General features: G+C 38.8%; 1 protein-coding gene across 2 annotated transcripts in view; it reads right to left on the minus strand.

The window, feature by feature from the left end:
• The window catches only part of ATG10 (autophagy related 10), a 404,709-nt gene that overhangs the window by 379,317 nt on the left and 251 nt on the right, over window positions 1-25,141 (minus strand). For both annotated transcript variants that reach the window (XM_078067096.1, XM_078067097.1), the window contains exon 2: window positions 24,033-24,097. The gene's annotated coding sequence lies outside the window, so the exon portion shown is untranslated. The remainder of the gene's footprint in view (window positions 1-24,032; window positions 24,098-25,141) is intronic.

Consider the following 25,141-nt stretch of genomic DNA (forward strand, 5'->3'; position numbering starts at 1 on the left):
ATTTAAAATGATAATTCACCAAAATAAGCTCATACAATTTAGTTTACGACCTGGCCATTGAAAGGTCTAGGGTAACTTGGTTGGCAGTTTGAAGAAACCTTTTATTCCTCACTTCTTTGCATCAGGTAAGCTACCTGGTCAGAAAATTGAATTCCAGAAACTTGAATGGCCACAGAGTGATTTTAGCAACAGTTTTAGCTGAACCTTTTTGGTAAACAATGCCATTTCCTAGGTGCAGAGCGACTGGACTTCAAAATGAACCATCTAGCCCACAGGCAAGCTTAGTACAGCAAGCAGGCCTGCTTTCCAGGCTAGGAGTTAAGCCTTTCTCTCCTGAATCAAACATCAGAAATAAGTCCTTCCCATGGGGCACCTGAGTGGCTCAGTAGGTTAGGCAGCTGTCTTCCAGTGACGTCACAATCCCAGGGTCCTGGGATTGAGCCCCAGGTCAGTCTCTCTGCTCAGCCAGGAGCCTGCCTCTCCCTCTCCCTCTGTCTACCACTCCCCCCGTTTGTGCCTGTTCTCTCTCTCTGTCAAATAAATAAATAAAACCTTTAAAAAAAAATAAGCCTTTCCCATTTATCTATGATATCAGAATAAACAGAGGTCCTTCACAAGGGAAGCCTTTTGATTCAGTTCAGCTCAACAGATGGTTATGGGGGTGTAGTGTGGCATCGTGCAAAGACAGCAGGCTGCGGGCCCACCAAAACTGGATTCAAATCCTAGTTTTAGTTGTGGAGCCCTGAGAGAATTACTTATTTACTTCAAGGCTCTTTCTTCACCTGGAAATTAAAGACAATAATGCTTCCATTGGCAGGGTGTTTTAAGGATTACAAATAATATCTAAACTGGGACCCTATGTTCCTATCTTGGGGAAGAAAAAGACACTAGAAGCAGTTAGAAATAAATCATATTCTTTACTTGGGTTTCTCAGAGCACAACAAAGGAGGTGCTACTTGTAATCTACCACAGTATTCCCTAAATTAACCTCTCCCCCATTCTTCTCCCCAAAGTCCTCCCTTCATAGGGCTATCCTTTCTTTCTCTCCCCCTTCCTCCTACCTCATTAGTTCTGTTTCTCTGGCTCCAGTCTCTCAATTCTATATCACAAATGTCCAAGAATCTGGCAACAAACTCTGATTCCCCTTAGAGGGCAGATAATAAAAGCTCTAGAACAAAAGCCAAAATTCTTTTTAGATGGCAGGAGGGTTGTAGCAAGGGCTATGAACACATACTATAAGGAGATCTGCTCTGTCATATATACATATATCATATATATATATGTCATATATATATATATTTACGGAATATATTTTACGGAAGGTATTTACGGAAGTTTGGAATTCAGAGAACATCCAACTCAACTTTCCTGACAAAATGGCTCAGACTCCAGGACGTGCCATATATATATATGTCACATACATATGACAGAGCAAATATGATATATGTGTGTGTGTATATGTATATATATATAATATTCACTCAGTGCCTGGAACCTAGTAGTTGCTCAATAAAAAATTGTAGGCTAGTGAGCATCTACAATGTGCCAGATACTTATCTCATGACCTTGGGGGTTAGAGCCCAATTATAAGTAAGATCAGATCGCTGCTTCAAGGAGTTCACAGTGAAGAAGTTATTCTTGAGTTTAGGTATCTGTTTTAAGCATCTACATTATCACTAAAACAATGAACGTGTGTGTACTCAGTTATTTCCGTCAAATATCTTAGGTATAATAAAACATTGACATAGTATAAATGACAAATTAACATATTAGTTGTATTCCAGGGAACTAATTTCAAAATGACCAGGTAACATTTCTTAAAAAACAAATAGACAAACAAAAACCCCCCAAAACAACCCACTGAAAGTAAGTTACTTAATATACGCATTTACTGGTTTTATATTTAGCAACAAGTGTTATTTGTGGGTTGTATGATAATTGAAGTCCTATCAATGTACATTATTTGTGTCATTGCTTTTTATCAATTATTTCATCTCCTCTTGGGTTAGAATGAAAAACACTGATATTTCATTTATTAATTCCTTGCTTCTTTCCTCTTTTATAACTGCTAGCCTATTCCAGCCCTAAATGGATTGTGGGGTCTGAAATCAGCTACTTATTAACTGTATTTTGTAGCAAATTATTTAACCTAAGTCAACATCTGTTAAATGGGGTTAAATTTAATAGTATCTCATGACATTGTTGTAAAGATGAAATGAAATAATGTGTCTTTGGCACCTAACATAAGTCTGGCACACTATGCCAACACTTAACAAATGGTTGTTATTATTATTGTCATTATTATCATTATTATTTATTATTGCCTTCATACTAATTTATTATAGGAGCTGGCCTCTCTGAGGTGCAAACAGGAAAAGTATTATTTTAAAATTTCATTGCCTTCAAACATGTTTGTCTATCTCCCTTTCCTGCCCCTGGATGATACCTCAGGCAGATTCTGTGTACTTTCTCATTACTTTAGGATATTAGACAATAGTCTCATTTTTCAGAATATAAAAAGTTTAGTCCAATCTAAATCTAAACTTCCATTTCCCATCCAGTTTAAAGTTTCTCCCCTCTCTCCAGCTCAGGCCTAGCCAGGGAGTCTTCAGATCAGTGGTGGGAGCACAACAGAGTCTGTTCCTTAGCCCTCTTGCTCTACTTTCTATGTCACCTGCTTCTGGCTCCTTCAGGACAGGTATGGAGATAGGGTAAGGGGATGGAGGGGACTAGAGGACATGGCAGCTTCTGCTCCTTGTACTTCTTTCTTGGTTCTCTCTTGATGTACTCTCTCAAATGGCTTCAGTCCTAGCAACTATACAATGCTGGCCCTTTCCTTCATGGATTATTTTTCTGGGTCCTTCTGCAACTGTCACCCCTCTAGCTCCCTGCTGTCAAGAAACACTGTTTCCTTCTCCCAAAAAAGTGATACTCTGGCCCAGTATGCAACATGGAACTCAGTTACCTCCCATGCTGTATATTTGGCTTGTGGGAAATTCACTCTGTTTTTCTGGTCAAATTCCAGAAGGACGGGCTCTCCCATTGCTATTCTCTCTGTCCCTGTCCACCACCAGGTGAGAGCCAGAGAGTCTCTGTTCCCCAAACTCCAGAGAACATATGATTTGAGAAGAGAGAAAAACCATTGCACTTTCAACTTTTGCAAATTTTTACTTCCCAGACTCTTTAATGATTCACTAACTTCTCTTATATAGGATGGGGTCATGATAGACTGGGCAGTCAAAGAACCAGTTAGCGAACCATGCATGGATGTGTTTAGCAACTTTCTTTAGAATGTGTGGACTCCTATTGCCTATTGTCCTCAGCTATGGTGCTTTGGTGGAAACCCTGAGACAACAGGAAAAGTCCCATCTAGCATCCTGTTACATTTTTATTATGCCTGAACTTTTACAACAGTCTCTTAATTGGTTTTCCTGCTGCCTATTGCCTGCTTTTTCAGTCTATCCCATAGTTAACTGATAGATTAATCTTTCTCAAAAAACACTAATTCCTGTCATATTTTTCTTTTCTGTCCATCATTGTAGCGGGCATGGGTTGGCTATCATCCCATTAGCCCTTTCAAAAATAAAAGAAAAAGCTTAGGATCTCCAACTTGAACGTAGTCCCAGATGATTAATCCAGATACAACCATAGTAAAATTTCTGGGAGTCCCAAAAGCTCTGTGACACTGGTTTGCTTTTAACTACTTATTATGTCAAATAAGCTCCCAGGCTACAAACATAAATTCCACTAATTCAGTGAGGTATTTACGGAAGTTTGGAATTCAGAGAACATCCAACTCAACTTTCCTGACAAAATGGCGACTCATAGAGGTTCTGACTTACTCAAAGTCATCAGGTCATTTGAGGGACTAGAATCAGTACCCAGGTCTCCTGATTCCTAGAGTCGGGCTGATTTTGCCATCCCAGGTGACACCGTGCCACTTTGTTTCATTTCTTTGTAAAGCACTGGCCAATTACTCCTTGTATTGCAGAAGGTAGCCCACCAATACTGGAAAGGGAATGTTTTTTCTAAAATCGTTATTAAAGCTTTCTCTAATAGCATGAAGGGAGAAGACAATAATTACTATAAAAAATAACTAAAATGGGGGTATCTGGGCGGTTCAGTCAGTTGAGTGTCTGACTTTTGATTTCAGCTTGGGTCATGAACTCAGGGTTGTGGGATCAAGCCCTGCATCAGACTCTCCACTGGGTGTGAAGCCTGCTTAAGACCCCCTCTCTCCCTCTCCCCTTCCCTCTCTTTGTCTCTCTCTCTAATGAAACAAAAACAAAAACAAAAACAAAAAACTAAAATGGACTGCAAACAGAGAATCTGTCACAAAAGATGCTGATGGATCTTTTTGGTAATGAAAGGGAAGGCTGAGGACATATCCTGGATGGGAAAGGCTGAGCCAAACAAGCCAAACTGCTTTAAATAATAAAGTAACAAGAATTTTCCATTTCCAGTGAGATTGGGAGGGAGGTATTTTAGCAGGCCCAGGACTTGAAGAAGAGAGAAGAAGGGGGGAAAAACGTCCCTGGAGATGGGGAGAATGGGCAGACCAGAAGAGAAAATGGCTAAAAAGAAACTCCCTTTGGTCAAAAATTTGAGAAGCAAAGAAGTTTTATATTCAAATTTAAGTGCTTTTCTACACCGTAGTGTGATCACCCATTGCAATCCACAAATCTTCAGTAAAAGTCTGTTATACACACAGTGAGTATTAGAGCTGCCTTGAGAAACAAAGGATGAGGCCATTTGCCTATGCCTGGGCAGAGGGGAGTGGGGAGAATTTAAAAATTCATGGGAGGTCCTAACTGTTACATTGCTGGGCTAACCAGAATAATAACTCCCCAAAGATGTCTGTGTCCTACTCCTGTGAATATGTTACTCAAAGGAGAATTAAAGTGGTTGCTAATTAACATATAGGGAGATTCTCCTGGATTAGTCAGATGGACCAAATATAATTACAAGCATCCTTAAAAGTTGGAGAAAGAGGCAGAGTAGGTCAAGTGATGCAGTGTGAGAAGGACTCCATCTACCACTGCTGTTTTTGAAGACAGAGGAAGGGGTTATAAGCCAAGGAATGCGAGTAGCCTCTGCAAGCTGGAGAAGACAAGGAAATGGACCCTCCCCTCAAGCCTCTAGAGAAGAATGTAGCCCTGCTGACATCTTGATTTTAGCCCATTGAGACTTATGTTAGACTTTTAACCTACAGAACTGTCAGATAATAAATTTCTATTTTTTTAGGCCACTAAATTTGTGGTAATGTTTTACAGCAGCAATAGAAAACTAATTATGGTTGCCTAATAGTTATATTTAACCCAAATGTTTCTAAGTCCTTCAGCTTTCTGGGTTCAACTTTGTGAAAGTGCAGAACTTGCCCCAATATTTTCAAAGATTTCCAAAGTGGTAAGTGGTTGTGGTTCTACTTGTGGTTGTCCCAGGTGCTTCTATACGATCAAAGCTCTTGATTATTTCCTGAATTATTTCCACTTGATTTACATTGGTATTCAAGTCCCTATATAGGCTTGCCCCAACCTGCTTTTCCCACTTCATCTGCCACTATTTCTCTTCACAAATCCTCTACTCCTGCCAAATGTGACCATGCTCCTCATGTTACCACAAACATGCTCTTCTTTACTTTTGCTGGTGCTGTCTTGTCACCCAGAAAGCTCTAACTCCTCTTGCCTGCACCCCAGTCCTGATAATAATCTTCTTGTCCTTCCAAACATCGCCAAATTTCCAAAGCCTCCCAGGTCAGCGCTCCTCAGAACTTCCCCAGCATTATGTTCTTCGCTCTCTCGTGACCATCTGTAATAATTTACTTGCATATTGGTCATTGGAATCTCTTAATTATTGTGTTGACTGGAGGCTCCTTGAGAGCATTGATGTGTATCGCTTATCTACATCCTCCACAGTGCTGAGCACAGTGCTTTCCACATCACAGATGCTCAATACCTGTTTGCTGAATGGGGTCATGAGGGTATTTTGATCTAAACAACTTATTTAAAGTGGAATCCAATATAGTTCACACTATCAACACATACATACATATCTTTTATATCTTTCTTTTTTTTTTCTGAATGCCATGGTATATAGTTCAAAAAGGAACAGGCATATAAGGTGAATACCTATCTCGGTGTGCCTGGGACAGCTCCAGTTTACGTCTGTTGTCCTCACGTGGTTATTAACAGTGCCCCTTTCACTCCAAAAGTGTCCCTGTGTGGATGATAGATTGGATACTCATCTGACTGTCGGAGAACATAGGCTATAAGCCTCTGGCTTTCATCCTTTCCTGAACATGGTAACAGGAAAGTAGTTGCTTCTACTAGGTGTCCTCTTTGCTCAGCATACCTCTCTTTTCTGTTTTTTCCTTCCATGACAGCCATTAATGCTTCCCTCAGCCTCATCCCTGCTTCCTACCCTTGGTTAGGTCTAGGGAAGTGTCTACAGCAGCAGGACTTGAGGAAGAAGAAAGATAAAGGCAAGATAAATGCCCAAGTTAACTGCTCCCTTGTTACTCTCATCATTCATATGTCCCCAGCCCCATCATCTTGATCTCATCTCAGTTATCAGGGATCATTCCTATCCTTTACTTTTCTGTTCCTTATCCTTCAATGTCTGACCTTGCTTTATGTCCCAACATCCATGGCTGATTCTAGCTCCAGACTGATACCACAGGAATGATCACCAGTATCTACCTTATATTCGGGGTAACCCCCAACCTCAGAGCAGCTGAGATGCCCCTAATATCTCAAATTGTAACTCAACATATTTTCCTATAGCAGTAATGTCTAAAATGTGTTTTGGGGAACTCTAGTTTTGGGTGTTAATATCTGTTACTCAGTGAAAGGGTTTCAAAGTCAGAGAAGGTTGATGAATTCTCAATGGAACAATTTTAAGCAGTTTTCTTTCCTGCAGAACTTCTTAAAGCCTTTAATATGCAAATGTACATTATGAATCTCTGAGTGGGATATATGATATGCTGTGTTTCCCAAACTTCTTTGGCCTTAGAACTTTTTTCCTTGAAACTTTCTTAAGGGAATATTGTTCTGTGAAACATATTTCGTCTTAAAGGAACATACTTAAGTCTTCTGGGTTAGGCATAGGTTCTTGTGAAGTGACACAGGGGTCTGTGGAACACAGGCATTGTTGTTCTAGTGGGACAATGCATTCTAAGTTCTACAACTGCATTCTTGGAAGACAGCATGTAGTGAAGTGGACAACAGCATGTAAGAGCCTTCCAGCTGTGAACTGTGTGACTGTCCAGAAATCAGAGGCAGATGACCAAGTAGAAGGCATCTGGGATCATAGGTCAGAAGAGCTGGTATCTAGTTTCAACTTTACCACTATTGGCTGGGTCTTCTTGAGCAACATTTAACATCATGCCCTCAGTCTCTTCTCCTATAAAATGGAGTGATTAATGACAGTGTTAAAATAAATATAAATAACATCTGTTAACATATCTCACAGGAATTTTAGGAGGATCTAATGATATAATGGCACAGAAGCACTTTGAAAACAGTAGGCTTTTCTTAGTAAATATATACTAAAATACCATACTAGTGCTTAAGTAAGTTGGTTTTACAATAAGGGCAAGTATACAAACCCAGAGATAACCTTCAAACCTTTTTTTTCTCCCCAAAATACTTCAAACCAAATTATTCTCCCCAACACTGGCAATAATAAATAATTCATAGATTTTAATTTCACTTTTTTTCTCTTTCTAGATCTCTCTGGTGAAAGGAAGTGCAGTGGCCAAGACAAAACTGAAATCAGGAAAGAGAAGTAGAAGTCCTCCATTTAATAAACTGCATAGTCAAGATAAGATAGGTCATCGTCACATTTGAGTTTCAAGTGAGGTCTGATTGATTTGGAAACAATGCAACTGGGGCAAAGTCCATCCTCAGATTTTCCAACAACTTTGGATCCAAAGTTATTAGTTATCACTTAACATTCCCATTGGTAAAAACTAAGAGCATCTGTTGACAAAGCTTAAAATGTCATTTGTGACACCATGAACATATCATTTCACAAAAAAGCAGGAAATATTCATTACCACACTTCTCCCTTGTTTCCCTCAAGTGGTATGGCAGAACTTTGTTACTGGGTCATGGGCAACGGGCAACATAGGTCTGTTTCTTGGGCCTCTCAGCTTCAGGTCTTAGAGTCTTCTATTAAATTATCTCACAGCATTCTGGGTATTCTTGAGCAATATTCAAACTTTCTGGTTCAGAAACTGACTTAGAGGAGGGGAACTCTGAGTAACCTTTTCAAATATAATTTATCTGGAAGATTCTGGTATGGTAAGCCTGGGTTAGCAATTAAGTTTAATTCCTTGCTCTATTTGTTTGAAATGGAACCTTTAGCAAAAGTGAATGGGCTATGCTGACAGGTGCATTTTTAAAGTAATCTCCATTGTTTATTACTTTTAGATAGAAATCATGGATGAATGTGGGAAGGTGAATTATAAAGGGCACTTCCTTATCATAGTCACATATGCATTTATGTTTAGTGGCTGCGTAGGGAAGGGGAATCTTTCCGTAGATAACACAAATTAGCATCTAATTTAGAGACATTTTCTTTAAATTATCTGGTTGCTTCCTTTCATCAGAAACTGTACTCTGAGCATTCCTTTTTTTTTTTTTTTTTTTACTTTCATCATTTAGGTGAAGAAAGTAACATTTTATGAGCAAGCATGGCTTACATGGAACTCTTTCCTAATTGCTTTATTATATATTACTATCTTTATTTGTTGGTTCTTCTTAAACAAAGGATCTCAAAGAATATTATACAAATTCATCATTAATCTGACTACATGGTGAGCCACTTGTATACCATTTCACTGGTATAACTACCCTTCATTTTATCTGCCATGTTAAAGAATGCTCACTAGAACCCAAGTACCCTTTACTTCTCTGCTCTAGGTTCTACCTTGACCACTTGGCACATGACACCAGTATTAGGCACTAGATTGAATTTGTCAACAGTGAATTAATTAGTACACATTTCATGTTGTGGTTAAGGAGGGAGAGCAAATGAAAGAAACAGGATTGAGAAGAATTGAGGGAAACAGATTATTTCATCTTTCAAAGATAAAGTTCTGCAGAAGGAAGCTTCTTGGTGCTCATTAGGAATACAAAGCTCTATACATGCATGGAAGAACGGGGAGCAAAAGGAATTTCAATTACTTTTTCATGAAATCTGACCCAGAGTTGAACAAAGAGAATTCTAAAGCTTTTGCATATGCCATTTTTGGGGGGTGGGGGAACAAACATCAATATTTTCCCTGTCTCTGGTATTGTTTCAACAAAAAGAATTAGTGAAATTGAACTTGTTCGGGTTTTTTATAAATCAGAATGTCAACAAATACAAGCACTAGTCCAGTTACAACAAGAGACCATAGTTTACAGAATAAAACTAACCCTGTTTCTTTTTTTTATTTTAAGCTCTACAAAGAACACATTGTTTATTCTTGTGTAAAAACGTCATGTAAAGAAGCTCTGTCAGGTAGTCTATTTTTATTTAGTAGTTTCATAACTCAATTATCATGTTCCCCTCTGCCTAATAATTAGCATATGCATAGTAACAGGGCTTGAAAACCTGTTCTTTTTCCCGCTGAGTGTCAGTTAAATTTCCAAGGTGTTTGGAGTATGGGTTGTGCCTGTGTAGGTGAGTCTCTCTCCCTGCTGCTCTGGCAGCTTGCCCCTGTGTGGTGTTGAGGGTCAGCTTTTGGAGAAAGTCCCAGCCAGAGGCCTGAGCAGGGACTTCCTGCCATCTGGAACAGTCTGGAGCACAATGAAAGATGTCAGCAAGAAGTACTCAAATGACTCCCCTCCAGTTCCCCGGGGATAAGCAGTATTTCCCCCAGTTCCATGACTGGGGAAATTTAACCATCACTACCGGTAATTTGATGCGCAAATTTTGAGCTCTGTATTTGGTTGCCTTCCATGCTCTGGTTTTTGTGGCTGCTTATCACCTCTTGAGCATTTTTTCTGTGTTTGAGGAATTCCCCATAGCATGAGTCCTGACTCCCCATCACATAAGCCCTAATGCATTTCCCCAGCTTTTATAACAAGGACGCACAATTGTGACCTAGGCGAAGGCAATCCACCTTGCTGGTAAGAGAAATTGTTTTGGAAGAGAACAATGAGAGGAAGGAGGTGCCTTACAGAATACATTTTCTGGCAGAAGTGGCAGTGGAGGCTCCTGGCTTTGGAGGGAGGACAGTGATGGAGTTTCTGGCGCCCAGTGTGCAGTAGTAACAGTGAACACTGAAATGGTGGGGTTAGGGCCACAGAGGTCTTACATGGCAATTGTGATGGATGCAGTGCCTAAGACCAAGATCTCCTTTGCAACAAATAAAAAAAAATTTAAACGCATCTAATGTAATTGTTCATTAGACATATGCATTCTGAAAATCAAAGCATTTAACAAATTTATTTGTTGGATTTTTTTAAAGTTATGACAACTTTTAGGAATGACAAATTTTAAGTGCATTATTTTCCATAGGCAACTAATATAGTTTGTGAGAAATAAACTCAAAGACCAAGGTGTTTGTGGGAAACTGGTGAGGCAGTTACTCTTCACATGTTTTGGGGGGCACATTCAGGTTTATATTTATTTTAGATATTGTCATTTACCCATTTCAGAGCTTCTTTCCCCCCTTTTCTCTACCCTTTTCTCACATCTATACTATTGCACTAGTCTGGTTTTACCTAGGGTTGGATGGACAGAGGTTCTTTGGTATACAGCATGGCAAACTAGGCAGGAATGCAGAACCCCATTAGTTGGGGTAGGTAGAGGAGTTACAATGGGACTACAATAAAGCTCCTAGTGTGAAAGAGGAGCAGAAAAACCCATCCAAATCAGTGAAAAATATATTTTTTGAAGTAAAGGCTATTATTTATTTTCTAAATAATTTGCATAATACAAGAAAATAAAGATATCTGTTAATATGTCAATTAGTTTAAAAAAATGTAAGTCATTATTCGCCTGTGATAATGGATCTTAATTACAGTTGACATTATGGAAATAACAGGTGGACCCAAAGTTTGAAGATATGCTTGGAGAATATTAGTAGGCTCCTTTTTTTCAGGGAAAAAAATCATTATAAAATATTTTCTCAGCCAGAATGACACACTACAACTGTATTACTGCAACATGACAAATTTATGGAATCTAAATCAGTAAGTTTTAACCACAGAGATAAATTCTCAGGGATGAGGAATTTATGAACTTAGTACATAGTACTAAGTTACAGGAATCACAATGAAAGATCTTCACTATTTTCTGCCCCTTGCTCTGCCATAATGTTGAAAAAGACTGATACTCTATGGGCACCTGGGTGGCTCAGTCAGTTAAGCATCTGACTTCAGCTCAGATCATGATCTCAGGGTCTTGGAATCCAGCCCTACATTGAGCTCTGCGTGGGGGCTCTGCACTTAGCACGGAGTCTGCTTGTCCCTCTCCCTTTCTGCTTGTCCCTCTCCCTCTGCACCTCCCTCTGCTTGTGCTCTTTCTCTCTCTCTCAAATAAATACATAAAATCTTTAAAAAGAAAAAAAGAAAAGACTGATATTCTAAACTCTTATGAGCCATATTTTCTTTAGTCATTGGTTTTAAAAATTATCTCCTCTTCCATCTTGTACCTTGTGCCATAATTTCTACATGACAGTATTCCTGTTATGAGTACTGTTCAATTATTAGTGACTCAAGCAAAGAGAATTTAAATGTTCTGGAAAAGGTCCCTCAAGTAAGTCTGTAACTGACTGGATGGAGAAAGGAAACCACAGTTGACTTTCATGGTTCAGGAGCGTTCTACGTCAGTTTCTAATGTTCTAGATTCCATGAAGCTATGTGATTGCTTCATACGTTTTATTAATTCTGTGATTTCCACTATGCACGCAGAAAGGTAGGAGAACAATGTCCTCACATCAATATCATTTTTTCTGTTTTAATTCCCACTTGTATTTTATTATTGGTAAATAACTTTAAACTCAGTTTTGAATTCTTTTCTCAACACCATTTCAGTATTTCTACAATTCTGAAAATAGCACTTGTAAGGGTAGGAGATATAAAGATGTGGCTGGAGTGATGTAGATTTAGTTCTACCAAGGCCAGCAAGATGGCCTGGTCTGTCTTTGAGCTCCATCCAAATGCTCATGTGCAGGTGTGGGATGCACAGAGCTCTCCTTTCAAAGAAGGACACACTACCCAGCCATGGGAAGTGTCAGCATCTTTAGGGATGCCTCAGCTGCTAAGAGCCACCACTCCAGAGATCATGTCCTCCTCGAGGCAGCTCTCCTCAGATGAGTGAGACTGGGGGGTATAAAAGCCAGGCCATTTTGGCAAGACACAAGGCACCCTGATGGATAATATTTGCTCTAGAGATCTCTACCAGATTGGCTGAGGCTTTGTCAGGCCTGCCCTGGGGCTGACTTCTTTCTTTGTACAATCCTACCTCTCTTTTCCTTTCACAGAGCTGATGATGCCTAGTAAACATACTGTATTTCACACTCAGCTCAGACTCTGCTTTCAGAGAACCTAGCCTTCAATAGCAGGCAAGTTCTATAGGATCTGGAGGCTTTTCCAGTCAAGGTCTAAATGATCTAAGACAGAATTTTGGGAAACGTTCCTTATTCTGAATCTATCTATGTATCTTTTTTAAAAATAATTTTTCTTTTGTTTGGTTGTGGTTTTAATTTTTGGTTTACTTTTGTTTGTTTGGGGAGTTTTGATTGTTTATTGGGAAGAATTCTAGGAAGCTCTTTATACATTAAAAACCTGAACAGTAAAATGCTGATTTCCCCAACGACTTCCATTATTATAGAAAAGATGTATTCCCACAGAAAAATAAAATTGGTCCTATCACATGAAGTAATTTATAGTTAAAGGACTTGCACATTCAATATAAGCAGTAAACTCTCTTTTTCTGTGTGAAATCTATGGATATTTACTTTAAATCTTCTAAGAAGTTGGTCAGATAGATACTCTTTGCCCAATCTTATGAAAAGGACACATAGTTCCAGTTTCCATTTTTTTCCATCTTCAGATCATATATGATTCTCTCTTCTCCATTCCTTACTACATCCAGCTTGGGTCAGTCTTTCATCAGTTCCCACTTGGATCCTTGTAATAACCCCACCACTTCCCTGCCTCCATCTCCTCTTCCATCTCTCCTTCACAAAACAGAGTGATTTTTCTAAATTGCAAATCTGATCAGGTAATTCCTCTGCTTAAAATCTTCCAGTGGCTTCCCAAGGTTATTCAAGGATTTAAAACCCAGTTTTTTTCATAGTACTCATACAAAACTCTTCATGAATCAGTTCTTTGCTTACTCTCCAGCTTTATCTCCACAACTATCTCGTCTTTCCACTTCAGGCAAATTCCTTGTAGCTTCTGAAATGTGCACGATAGCTCTTCCCTTTCTGCCTTTGTACCTGCAGCTCCCTTTGGTGAAATGCCCTTCCCCACTTTTTTTAAATTATTTTTTTTAATTTAGCAAAACTTTATTCTTTTTTTTTTTTTAAGATTTTTATTTATCTGAGAGAGCGTGCACGCACAAACAGTGGAGAGGGGCGGAGGGAGAGGGACAAGCAGACTAAACACCGAGTATGGAGCCCTACACAATGCTGAATCTCACAACCTCCTGATCATGACCTGAGCTGAAATCAAGAGTCTGGAGCTCAACCGACTGCACGACCCAGGTGCTCCAAGCTAAACCTTATTCCACAGTCCAGGCTCCATGCAAACATCAAGCAAGCTCTAGGGAGTAGTCCTCCATGCCCCTAGAGTACCCATTGCCACTAACACCTTTCATACCACTTATAAGGCCATACTGAAATATAAGACTGTTATATTCCTCTTTAGATTATGAGCTCCTCAAAGAAAGAAACTTTATCTGTAAATCCTCAGCACTTAGCACAGTGTCCAGCTCATGATATGTCCTTAGTAATGTCTTGTACCTTTCTTTTATGGTAGCTACTGCTTCTAACAGATTTTTGCATCCCCTCCATTGCTTAGCAAAATACTGTGTTGCTCAATACTACATACTGTAGGTGCTCAATGAATGTTTGTTGAGTGGATAACTATATTGCTGTTGTTTTAAGTATTACCATTCTACCTTCAATAAATGCTTAAAAGATTCCAATTACCAGGAGTAGCTTAGAAAAACATTTTAAGTGTTGATTGACCAGTAGAAGTCTCTGAAGATTTTATTTCACTCTAGAGCAGTTGCCTAAACCATGAACTACAAGCTAACAGAATTCACAGGAGAGAGACTTTGTCTATTTGCCTAGACTGTCTGTGATATTAGCTATGCAAATAAATATTTTGATTGTTCATTTGGGAGAAGAGGATTACTTGATGACTGTCTTGAAGTATATGCAGGCTTATTATGAGGAGGAGGATGACTTAATTTTTTTCCTATTGCATTGCCGATTCAATGAGGAAAAGTACTTAACATTGTATTAACAGTTACAGATAAGAATTTCTTTGCTGGAATTAAGGAACATTGTGGAAACTCCCTCTTTGCAGATGTGACTAAATGACATCAAAATTCTTGTTTTCACCTTTGAATCCATGAAATCTGAAATGATGTCATCACAGTGACCAACTGCCACCAATATAGAGAGTCTGTTGAATTAGGCATTGCATTCTCTAGTTACTAAATTCAGATAAGAAATAGCAGATACATGCTATTAATATAGGACCATCTTGGGCTTTGCTAAAGAATCACAGTATTATCCTTGCAGTTATATCTCACTGGGGAGACAAGACCCGGGAAAAGTTAAGTTCTAGTAAAAGGCAGTTTATTCTATGTGATATAAATTATAAGAGCAGAGAATTCAAAGGAGTTAGGAGTTGGAGAGGAGTAGGGAAAGTCATGCAGGCAAGGGGAACTGCATGTACAAAGTCATATAGTGTTGACAGATGTACCAGGTATATTTGAGAGGTAACGGACCACATAGGGCATACACCAACTCTGAGGAAGAAAACATTCACAAACATTTGCTAAGCACTTATGATAAGCCAAGCTCTTTGCTAGACCCGGTACATGCATTTCCTCATTCGATCCTCATAATAACCCTAACATATAGGAGAAACAGCTCAGTGTACAGTTGATAAAACTGAGGCACAAAGAAGTTAAGTGTCTTGGCCAAGATCCCACAGCTAACGATGGAGCAGGGAAACCAGGTTGTCAGACTTCAACTACTGGAACAAAAATTTAATTCTGGAAACATTAGTAATCACTTCCCAAAGGCAAGGTACACAGTGAGGTAGGAATTGTAAGGCTTGAAAGCAGGGAAATGTCTTCTTCAACAATATATTCATACAAGGCTCATATAAGGCTCAACATGTAGGTATTGTGTAAGCATCTGTGAATGGACAGGCTATTTTCAAGGAGTATATACTCTGGTAGGGAAAACAGACACGCCTAAATAACTATAACATACTGAAGGCTGCAGGTACTGATGAATCAGATTGGATAAAAATCTGATGGGAGAGAAAGTTATCCCATAAGCAGTGAGGGGGCACTGAGGTTTTCGAGCAGGAGAATGACATGATGAAAGCTTATTACTGAAAACTAATCTGCTGACTGTGTGCCACTTATTTCCTTACTGTCAGCAACACTAAGCCACTTGGAACTCCAAGTAAGTTAGATCTGTGGTGATATAAAAGAGGAAAAATATGTCTCTCTTTCATGTCCTGCTCACCAAAATTCTGCTAAATTGGTTTAGATGCTGGAACAATAAATTGGAGTAAGAGCAGAAGCCTAAAATCTGAAGGTGTGCTGATGCTCTCTGTCCAGTCACTATTGCTTCTAAGAATATAAGGAGCCTCTGGGTTGTAGGGGTAGGGTAAAGGGCTGGAAAGACTGTATCTTGCAAATATCTAAGAGAGCTAGGACCCGAGGTCACTCACAGATGACTGTGAGTACAAGACCAATGCCCCCATGGACTATGCAAGCCAATAGAGTAATTCAAATCATAAACATTTTCAGATAGTGACATGTGATGATAAAGAAAATAAAACAGAACAACAGGATGAAGAGTGAATGAGAATGTGGGAATAAACACTTAGAAAGGACTCTTAGAGAGAGCCTCTCTGTGGAAATGACATTCCAGCAGACTTGGGTATGAGAAAAAAGACAAACAGCCATGCAAAGAGCAGAAGGAAGAACATTCCAGGCAGAGGAAACAGCCAGGGCAAAGGCCCTGAGGTTGAAAGTTAGAGGAAGACACAGCAGGAACAGTAGGTTTTTGCCATTAGTCACATTCAGAACTCTGAAAAGCATATCTGAAATACTTCCTTTTCCAATATTACATCACTAAAATATTTTAATAATTAACAATTTGATGATTCTCTTATTAACTTTCTTCTTAATATCCAATTAAAATTTTCCATCTGAAAAAAATGGATACTAAAAAAATTAATTTGACTATAAAATGACAACAAAAAGGAAATAAAAGGTCAAAGATAATAAGGAGTCAAAAATATGGATGAAGGGTTTTAGATGATCACCTTGCAGAGGGGAGGTGGTGGTGATGGTTGGAAATGAAAGGCTGAAAATCATGTACTATTTATTAATTTAATAAATCTGTCTTGATGTCAATGTAATCAAATGTTGCCACAAAATAATGGTCTCCTGCTGCTACATAAACGTTGAGGCCAAGATCTGATGTTTATTTTCAAGACAGGAGACATTGATCCTTCACTAATAGAATATTACAAGTTTATTTCTATTATGCTAAGTAACCAAAGTTGATTTCATTGTTTGTTTGAAGGATGTTGGTGCTGTCAGAGTTCAAAATGGTCTGGGATTAGAAGGCCATAATGAGTTTTTTTTTCCTAATTAGGCATCCTTGGATTTCATTCTAACATAAAATCAATAAAGGAAAATTTTAGGGATACTTAGTCTCTGGGATCCTTCTTCTGATGCCCCAGGGATTCCAACTATTTGGCACAAGATTGTTTTCCCCTGGGATTAAAGATACTCTAGAGCCAGACAGTGAGTGAATTGGATGGGCTCCACCCAATTGGAAAGGCAACAGGAAAAGTGATGAGAGGAAAAAGACAGCTACAACAATAGAAGGAGGAAGTGAAGCCAAAAAAAACAAGAGAAGAAGGAAAGGTAACAGTGAACTACAATAATCCACCAGGAAAGGAAAACCCCATAGGAAAAAACCCCCCCCAAAACAAAACCCCAAACAACAACAACAACAAAACAACCCCCAAAGGAATTGCAATCTGCTTATTTAGATGAAGGGAACCGATTTTTTTACCATTTCCAGAGGTAGGACACATATTTACAGTGATCATGTAACTGGAGGGTGATGTAATCCAGAGATCCAAGTCTCCCTTTTCCTAAGCAGAATGTTAATTAAAACAAAGATCTCAGTTTTCAGGTTTTATCTATCACAGATTTCAGGCCACATAGATGTGGGAAATGTAATTAACTGAAAGGAATGAACAAGGTGAAGACTGGAAAGAAGACATGACCTGAGCAATCTAGTAGGAATACGGAGAACATGGATCTCTTTTAAATATCAAGAGAAATAGATTCATACCAAATCACTTCTTTTAATATCCTATAGTGAGCCAAGGTCAAGCCATTTGACAATAGTCAAAATGGGAGGAAATGATGTATTTGATAAAGGCCAAAGCTGAAATAAAGCAGGGTGTGGCTTGGTGTTTCTGATTTTGCCTCATCAGGAGGTTTAGGTGTAAGAACAGAATTCATTGCCCTTGACCATGCTGAAGCAAGATCCCATAAACCCTGCTTGAGTGGTCCTGCCTGTATTTAATCTAACCTGAATTCACAAAGGAGTTTGTACATCTAGAATCATAGTACATGAAAAAGTAAACATTAAGGGGCACATTAGTGCCTGGCGCATTGTAAAACTTGATAAATATTAGTGTTGTTAATACCTAAGAAGTCTGTGGTGTGGTTTGCAAAAATGAAATCTTGCACAGTTGAACATTGCTGAACAATCAAATATTTTTTTAAAAGATTTTGTTTATTTGAGAGAGAGAGAGAACGCTCAAGCAGGGGGAGGGGCAGAAGGAGAGGGAGAGGGAGAAGCAGACTCCCCACTGAGCAGGGAGCCTGATATGGGTCTCGATCCTAGGACCCTGAGATCATGACCTGAGCTGAAGGCAGCTGCTTGACCGACTGAGCCACCCGGTGCCCCTAGACATTTTTGACTTACAAACATAGCAGTTTCATATATTTCAATCTAGTATGTTTCCATGAAACTTCTCTATTTTTGTCACCTTTGTCTTTTGTCAGGGATTGGGGAGGGGGGAAGAACAGGAAGGGGGAAGAGAGAGGAAGAACACATAAAAGAAGGAATGGAAAGGTGGGAGGTTATGTAGTAAAGCCCTTTGGAGCAGCCGGCATAGGGTAGAAGCCGAGGAGATACAGTCCTTTCCCCCTTCTCCTCCCCTGCTCCTCCACCTCCTCTCACAGCCCTTTAGTGAGCTCTCTAGGTCTTTAGGAAGTTCTTGAGACATGGATGTGACATGTATCTCCTTCTGCCGCAAATGACAAGTGCTCTTTTTTTAAAAAAAGATTTTATTTATTTATTTGAGAAAGAGAGAGCATGAGCAGGGGGAGAGGCAGAGGGAGAGGGAGAAGCAGACTCTCATTGAGCAGGAAGCCCAATGTGGGACTCGATACCAGGATCCTGGGATCATGACCTGAGCCGGAGGCAGATGCTTAACCGACTGAGCCACCCGGGCACCCACAAATGCTCTTTTAAAATAAAGAAAACAACCAAACTATAGAACAGAGCTGATACCTCCTAAAGGACACAAGAGCCAAGGCAAGAACAAAGGAAGCAGTGCAGGAAAGTTGGGATATAGGGATAACTCTTCAGAGGCAGAGGAGAAAGTACCCAGACCTGGATTCTTCCTTGACCACCTTTCTCGGCAGACTACTTACTTTCATTACCAGAGTAAGTTCTTTTTCTACCTCCCTCCTAGAACATGAACCAGACAGAAAAGCCAGAGTAAATGGATACAGTATGGCTGAAGCCTCTAATTTCTGGGCACCTCAGCCTCAAACGCTATACCAAAGAAGAATATTCTATGGGTCAGTGTCCTTGCCCAAAACTCTCCTTAACCCAGAGCAACAACTTAGCAAAGCAACAATGTTAGCCCTAAGTAGTGTCCACAGGATCAGACAGTGATTAAGGTTCTCCTCAAGAACAAAAAATCCCAGGAGAGTTAGAGGGAGGATAGGGTAGGAGGTAAGCATAGAGCGGTACTAGCAGACCATAACACAAAAATGTATTATTTCTTAACTTTCTTAACACTGGCCCCCAATACCATAGACAACTTGGGTCTTAGAAGCTGGGTGAGGCTAGTGGAGATTTGTCATGAAGTAGTCAATAGTTCAGCACCATGTGGCAGGGAATCCTTTTAAAATCTTCTGCCTCAAGAATTTAGGTCCAAGGAAAAGGACGTGAAGAGTTTGGAAAGCTGATGATAATGAGATTATAGAATTATTTGTCTGACGAATCTGGTTTGTACATGTATAATCTAATGACGATAATGCTAGCAGGTAGCAATTACCACCACAGAATACTTTTTTTTTTTTTTAAGATTATTTATTTATTTGTCAGAGAGAGCACAAGCAGGGAGAGCAGCAGGCAGAGCAGGCAGAGGGAGAAGCAGGCTCCCCACTGATCAAGGAGCCTGATGTGGGACTGGATCCCAGGACCCTAGGATCATGACCCGAGCTGAAGGCAGACGCTTAACCGACTGAGCCACCCAGGTGTCCCACCACCACAGAATACTTATAAATCTTCAGGTACTACCATATATAGGATGGAGCCCCAACTGGTTTCAAAGACTGAGTACCCCTAAATAAAATGTTTGACGTACCCTCTATATCTTTGGCAAGTATACATGACCTTGGTAAGATTGTTTCTATCATATAGCTTACTGTTGGCAATGACTATATTCAGCACCTTAAATATATTTTTAAGTATATTTCTTATATTTATCTTATAAGATAAATAAATACCTTAAATACATTTTTAATACAGCTAAAGAAGTTAAAAATGTATCCTGACCCCTTATACTTAAACTATATGAAGATAAATAAAACACAATAGTGGCATAATTTGTCAACTTCCTTTTTTGCCATACTTCATTGAGAGGACCCAATTATGTTAGAAAATTATGAAAAACAAATGTAGTAGTTCCCCCCCCCCCGCCATGTTTCCATTCTCAACAGAAGGAAATGACACTGCATGGAATGTTGCACAGCCTCCTTCTTGAGACTGGGGCTTTTTTCAAATCCAAGAGTGCAAAGACATCATATTGGCATAACCTTAGGAGGTGAAAAACCATTGTGAAGATTTAGGAATGCACTAAAAAAATATAGTAATACTTCTGAATAAAGAACACTCTTTGGCACACTTCCTATTACATAACTTTCAACATTTAATGACAAAAATCCAGCCAGTGAATACTGCAACACTTGGAATTTGTTTTGCAAAATGTGCTAAAGTGTGTGAAATTGCAATACATGGTAGCCCTACTTTTTTCACTTTTCATCATCTTCAGCTTATGTATGATTTTTTTATAACAGGATTATTTTATTTTTTTCCAAGTTACTAAATTTCAAATCTTGATGGTGCTAAAAAGGACTAGGCACTCTAGAGAGATGGAACTGTTTACAACCAGTAGTTCTGTACACTGTCTCTCCTAACCCATTGGTAAATGTTTATGAATAGCTAAGTTGGGACTTTAAAAATCTAGGGCAATAGGTTAAGAAAACGCTCATTGCCTCAGATTAACTGATGTTAAACCAATAACAGTGTCAAATAATGTTAATTTGAGGCCCCATTTCATTTATTATTCTGGTATAAGAGACCACATTGCATAGTATTACTGTTGTAATGACTGTGTTCATTGAATTACTTTGGTACATGGCATGTAAGCAGTTTGTGAATCTAAGCATGCTAGTCTCTTCTGCCCAGGAGTGAAGTTTCATATGGTAGTTTGAGTGACAAACATCTCAGAGCTTGCTCACATTCCTCTGTGGAATAGTCACTTTTGAGAGAAAGAGGTGTGGCTTCGTGGTCTGAGACCAGGACTGTCAGCCAGGAACACAGAGTTCTCATCCTGGAACTATTTCTGTTTTCTTTATGGATCAGATCATGCTAATAAATCTTTCTAGGACTCAGTTTACCCAGTTAAAAAAGCTGGTTAGGAAAATCTAATTAATAGGGATATACTGAGTATTAATAAATGTTATCTGTTAAATGATTTGAAATGAAAAGTGGTATGAATGTAAGTAAGGACTTTTTTTATGAACTAGTTTATGAAACAAACAAATAATAGAAAAATTTTGTCCTTTGTAAAAATTATCCCAAAACAAGAAAATGACTTTTAATGAATTTTAATGTTTAAATAGTTCATTTTAATTTTTCTAAATAAGTATTTTCTACTCTAAATGTTTTTCTTTCTTTCTTTTTTTTTTTTAAAGATTTTATTTTCAAGGAATCCCTACACCCAGTGTGGGGCTAGAACTCACAACCCTGAGATCAAGAGTCTCCTGCTCCACTGATATGAGCCAGCCAAGTGCCCCTAAATGCTTTTCTTTTTAAAGTTAACATGCTAAGTATTGTATGTGATGTAAATAATTAAATTCACCATTAGTTTCTATTTAAATGTAAAGAAGTAGTTTCTTTGTTCTATATAGCAAAGGGAAACCTTTTCTGAAGTTCCATGCACTATAAGAATATGGATGTTGTTAAAGTTTTACAGAAAAAATTAAGATCAAAGAAATGTATAGTCAATCTAGAGCTTTAGCAGGGTGGTATAACAAACTGCCTGTTTTAAATTGATAAAGACTTCTTCTAAGAATAAGATGCAGGTTCCAAAAAGACAAAATTGTGCATATATATACAAACAAAACCAGGGCAGGGGGAGAAAGACATAATGAGTGAGTAATTGTGGTGTTCTATATCTGAAAGAATAAGGTAAAAAGGAAAAGAAATCAACTTCAAATGCAAATGTTTCATTCTGGTGGCTAGTCAGCATTCCCCTACCCTAAATCCAGCCTCCCAAAATTAATCAGCCTTATGTGTGAGGTTAAAAAACAAAACAAAACAGTAACTTCTAAAAAAATACACTGTGGTTCTTTACAAGAAGATTTAAATCTCCTATCTTCCCCTTTCTTAAAAATGAAAACAAACAAAACAATGGATCTTCAATTCTGTGTCTGGGATCTCAAATTTGGCTGTGAATATGTGTTTCAAATCTCATTAATTACAATATTGGCCCCATGAGATACAGTTGCTGATGCAAAGAACACTCTTTGTACTCAAAATAATTTGAACAAGGGCAAAGAAGCATTTTACTTACATGTGTAAACATTAAGAGGAAAATAAAACAGAGATTGTTCAGATAGCTGCTGAGATGTTTTAATGATAATTGATTTGACTACCACTGAAGCTTTAAGGTTACCATGTATAGGAATAGTCATGTTTTCACTTAGTATATTTGTTGGATAATAACGCTCTTGTGAAGTTAACTCTGACATTAATTTGGCAAGTTCTGAACTAAGACCTTTTAGCATTTTATTCCTTCTAGATACTAAGACCAAATTGTTCTGAATTCCATACCCTACTGTGCAGATCTATTATTTATTTTTTAAATATCAGAAACGATGCCATAACTCAAAGGACTCTTCCATGTAATAAATCTGAGTAAAAACTAATCAAATGAATAAATGGCAGCAGTAGACAGGAAATAGCTTCTCTTGTTTTCTCTTTGTTTTCCTTTCTCTTTAGGAAATAGTAAATTAAACCATAGCTATTTGTGGTCTTGTACTATAAGAACACATGTGGTCATACATTTTCATCCTATTAACAAATTTGTTGGCTCAGTGGGTAGAAAGTAAAGTCCTCTGTAAAGATCTCTTAATGCCTTGCATGGGGAGGGTCATTTGCTATATATAACCACAACCTAAAAATCTTGCTCTGAGATCTGATGGTGTCCATTGGCTGTCTTTATTTTTTTTATTTTTTTTTAAAGATTTTATTTATTTATTTGACAGAGAGAGACACAGCGAGAGAGGGAACACAAGCAGGGGGAGTGGGAGAGGGAGAAGCAGGCTTTCCGCTGAGCAGGGAGCCCGATGCGGGGCTCGATCCCAGGACCCTGGGATCATGACCTGAGCCGAAGGCAGATGCTTAACGACTGAGCCACCCAGGCGCCCCCATTGGCTGTCTTTAAATGGATACTGAAGGGGCGCCTGGGTGGCTCAGTTGGTTAAGCATTTGCTTTTGGCTCAGGTCATGATCTTGGGGTCTTGGGATCGAGCCCCACATCTGGCTCCTTGCTCAGAGAAGAGTCTGTTTTTCCCTTTCCCTCTGTTCCTACCCCCTGCTCGTGCTCTCTCTCTCTTCCCGCACCCCCACAAATAAATAAATAAAAAATCTTTAAAAAAAATGGATACTGAAGAGCAGAGTTAAGCAACCCTAGTAACATATAAGAATCACTTGGAGCTTACAAAAAATACAGATGCCTGCGTCCATCCACAAAATTTCTGAGTTAGTTAGTTCGGGGTGGGGTCCCAGATCTTGTATTTAAAACAAAAGCCAACAAAAAATAAATCCTCCTAGGGTAATTCTAATGTGCCATGACTAAGAACCACAGAGAATCCCAACACCAGTGCAAGGATAATAACGAATTTGTTTTTAGATAACAGTACAAAGCCCACTCTTGGTCTTTAATGGAAAATTTACTTTAGTCCAAGTGTGGGCAGGAGCATGGATTAGCAGCTGCCATAGCTCTCTCCTTGACTGCATTGTCTAAGCAGTCACTTATAGGGAGTGTTCTATGGGTCATGGAGTCTTGAGATGCTGATAATTTTCTGGGTTAAAGCCAATGGAAGTTGATAATTGAACAACAAATTACATATGCTAACTCTGAAGGTAGAGTCTGTAAACAGTGGCAGCCTTATACATATCTGAGCATTTTGAGCTAAAGTTCATCAAAAGAGAGACTTACTTGCTCAGCATCACTCCTTCTGCTTCTTCTGAGTCCATGAATGCCATGTCTCCATCACCAAATCACTATAGTTCATTGTAAACAGAAAGAGGCATTTTGAATTAGAAATGGCAAATTACTTCTCTTGGAAATTAATCAGCTTAAGCCTATGTGATTTTTTTTTTTTCATTTTCTTCATCCTCACTTCTATGGGATGAATTTTTGTCCTTTTAATAAAAGCACTTTTATTTTTCTTAAATCTTTCTATCATAATGTCAGTCCTCTATTGTTTTTGCCATTTTTTTTTGCTATCATATTGTTTTCTTCATTTAATCCTATTTCTTTTATTCTTTTCTATCTTTTTACATTTTACCTTGACAATTAAAAAAAAATTATCTAACACTAGAATAGCAGGTCCTTCTTCATTTTTTCCCAGTTTTTGATTTATGTTTGGTGGCCAACCCCTTTTCTCAGTCTCTCTTTCTTACTAACTGCCCTTCCTTAACCTTCTGTTGATGTTTCATTCCTATCATTTGCTGTCAATGTCCATATAAACCCATTTCTTTCCATTCCATTTATCTCTGTAGCTCCATGTGCATTTTTAGGGTCCTACTACTAAAAGCTTAAAGCTCTGTGTGAGAAATAGAAAGGTGGCTTTCCCAATTTAAATCCTATTTTCTCTCCCCTCCTATAGCTGTTCCATATCTATTCATCCTTTCCTGATGTTTCCCCCAGTCTGACCCCCACCTGCACCCCTCTTCCTCTGTCACTCCTTATTTGATGCCCATGTCTTCTTTCTAACCCCATTTGCACTCTGATTTTGCATCCAAGGATCTCCACAAGATAAAGGATGGAGTTCTATCGGGAACCAGATTGTGTCTCAGAAACTTTCTGCACATTTACTGAAATGGGATTAGGGGCTTTGATCCAGAAATATTCTTAGGCAGCCTTTCAGGTCTGGCACAACTTTGCACACCTTGGAGGAGTGTTGGGGCCTACTCTGATGGACAAGGACAGGGATGTCTTTAAGGCCTTATGTGGCCCTTTCCACTTCAAAGTCGGGAAGAGTAGGCATCACCGACCAAGGCTGGAAAACCAGGCCAGGGGGATGTCTGCAGCCCTTTTCTGCA

This window comes from Halichoerus grypus, chromosome 2 (genome assembly GCF_964656455.1).
Source record: "Halichoerus grypus chromosome 2, mHalGry1.hap1.1, whole genome shotgun sequence".
Lineage (NCBI taxonomy): Eukaryota > Metazoa > Chordata > Mammalia > Carnivora > Phocidae > Halichoerus > Halichoerus grypus.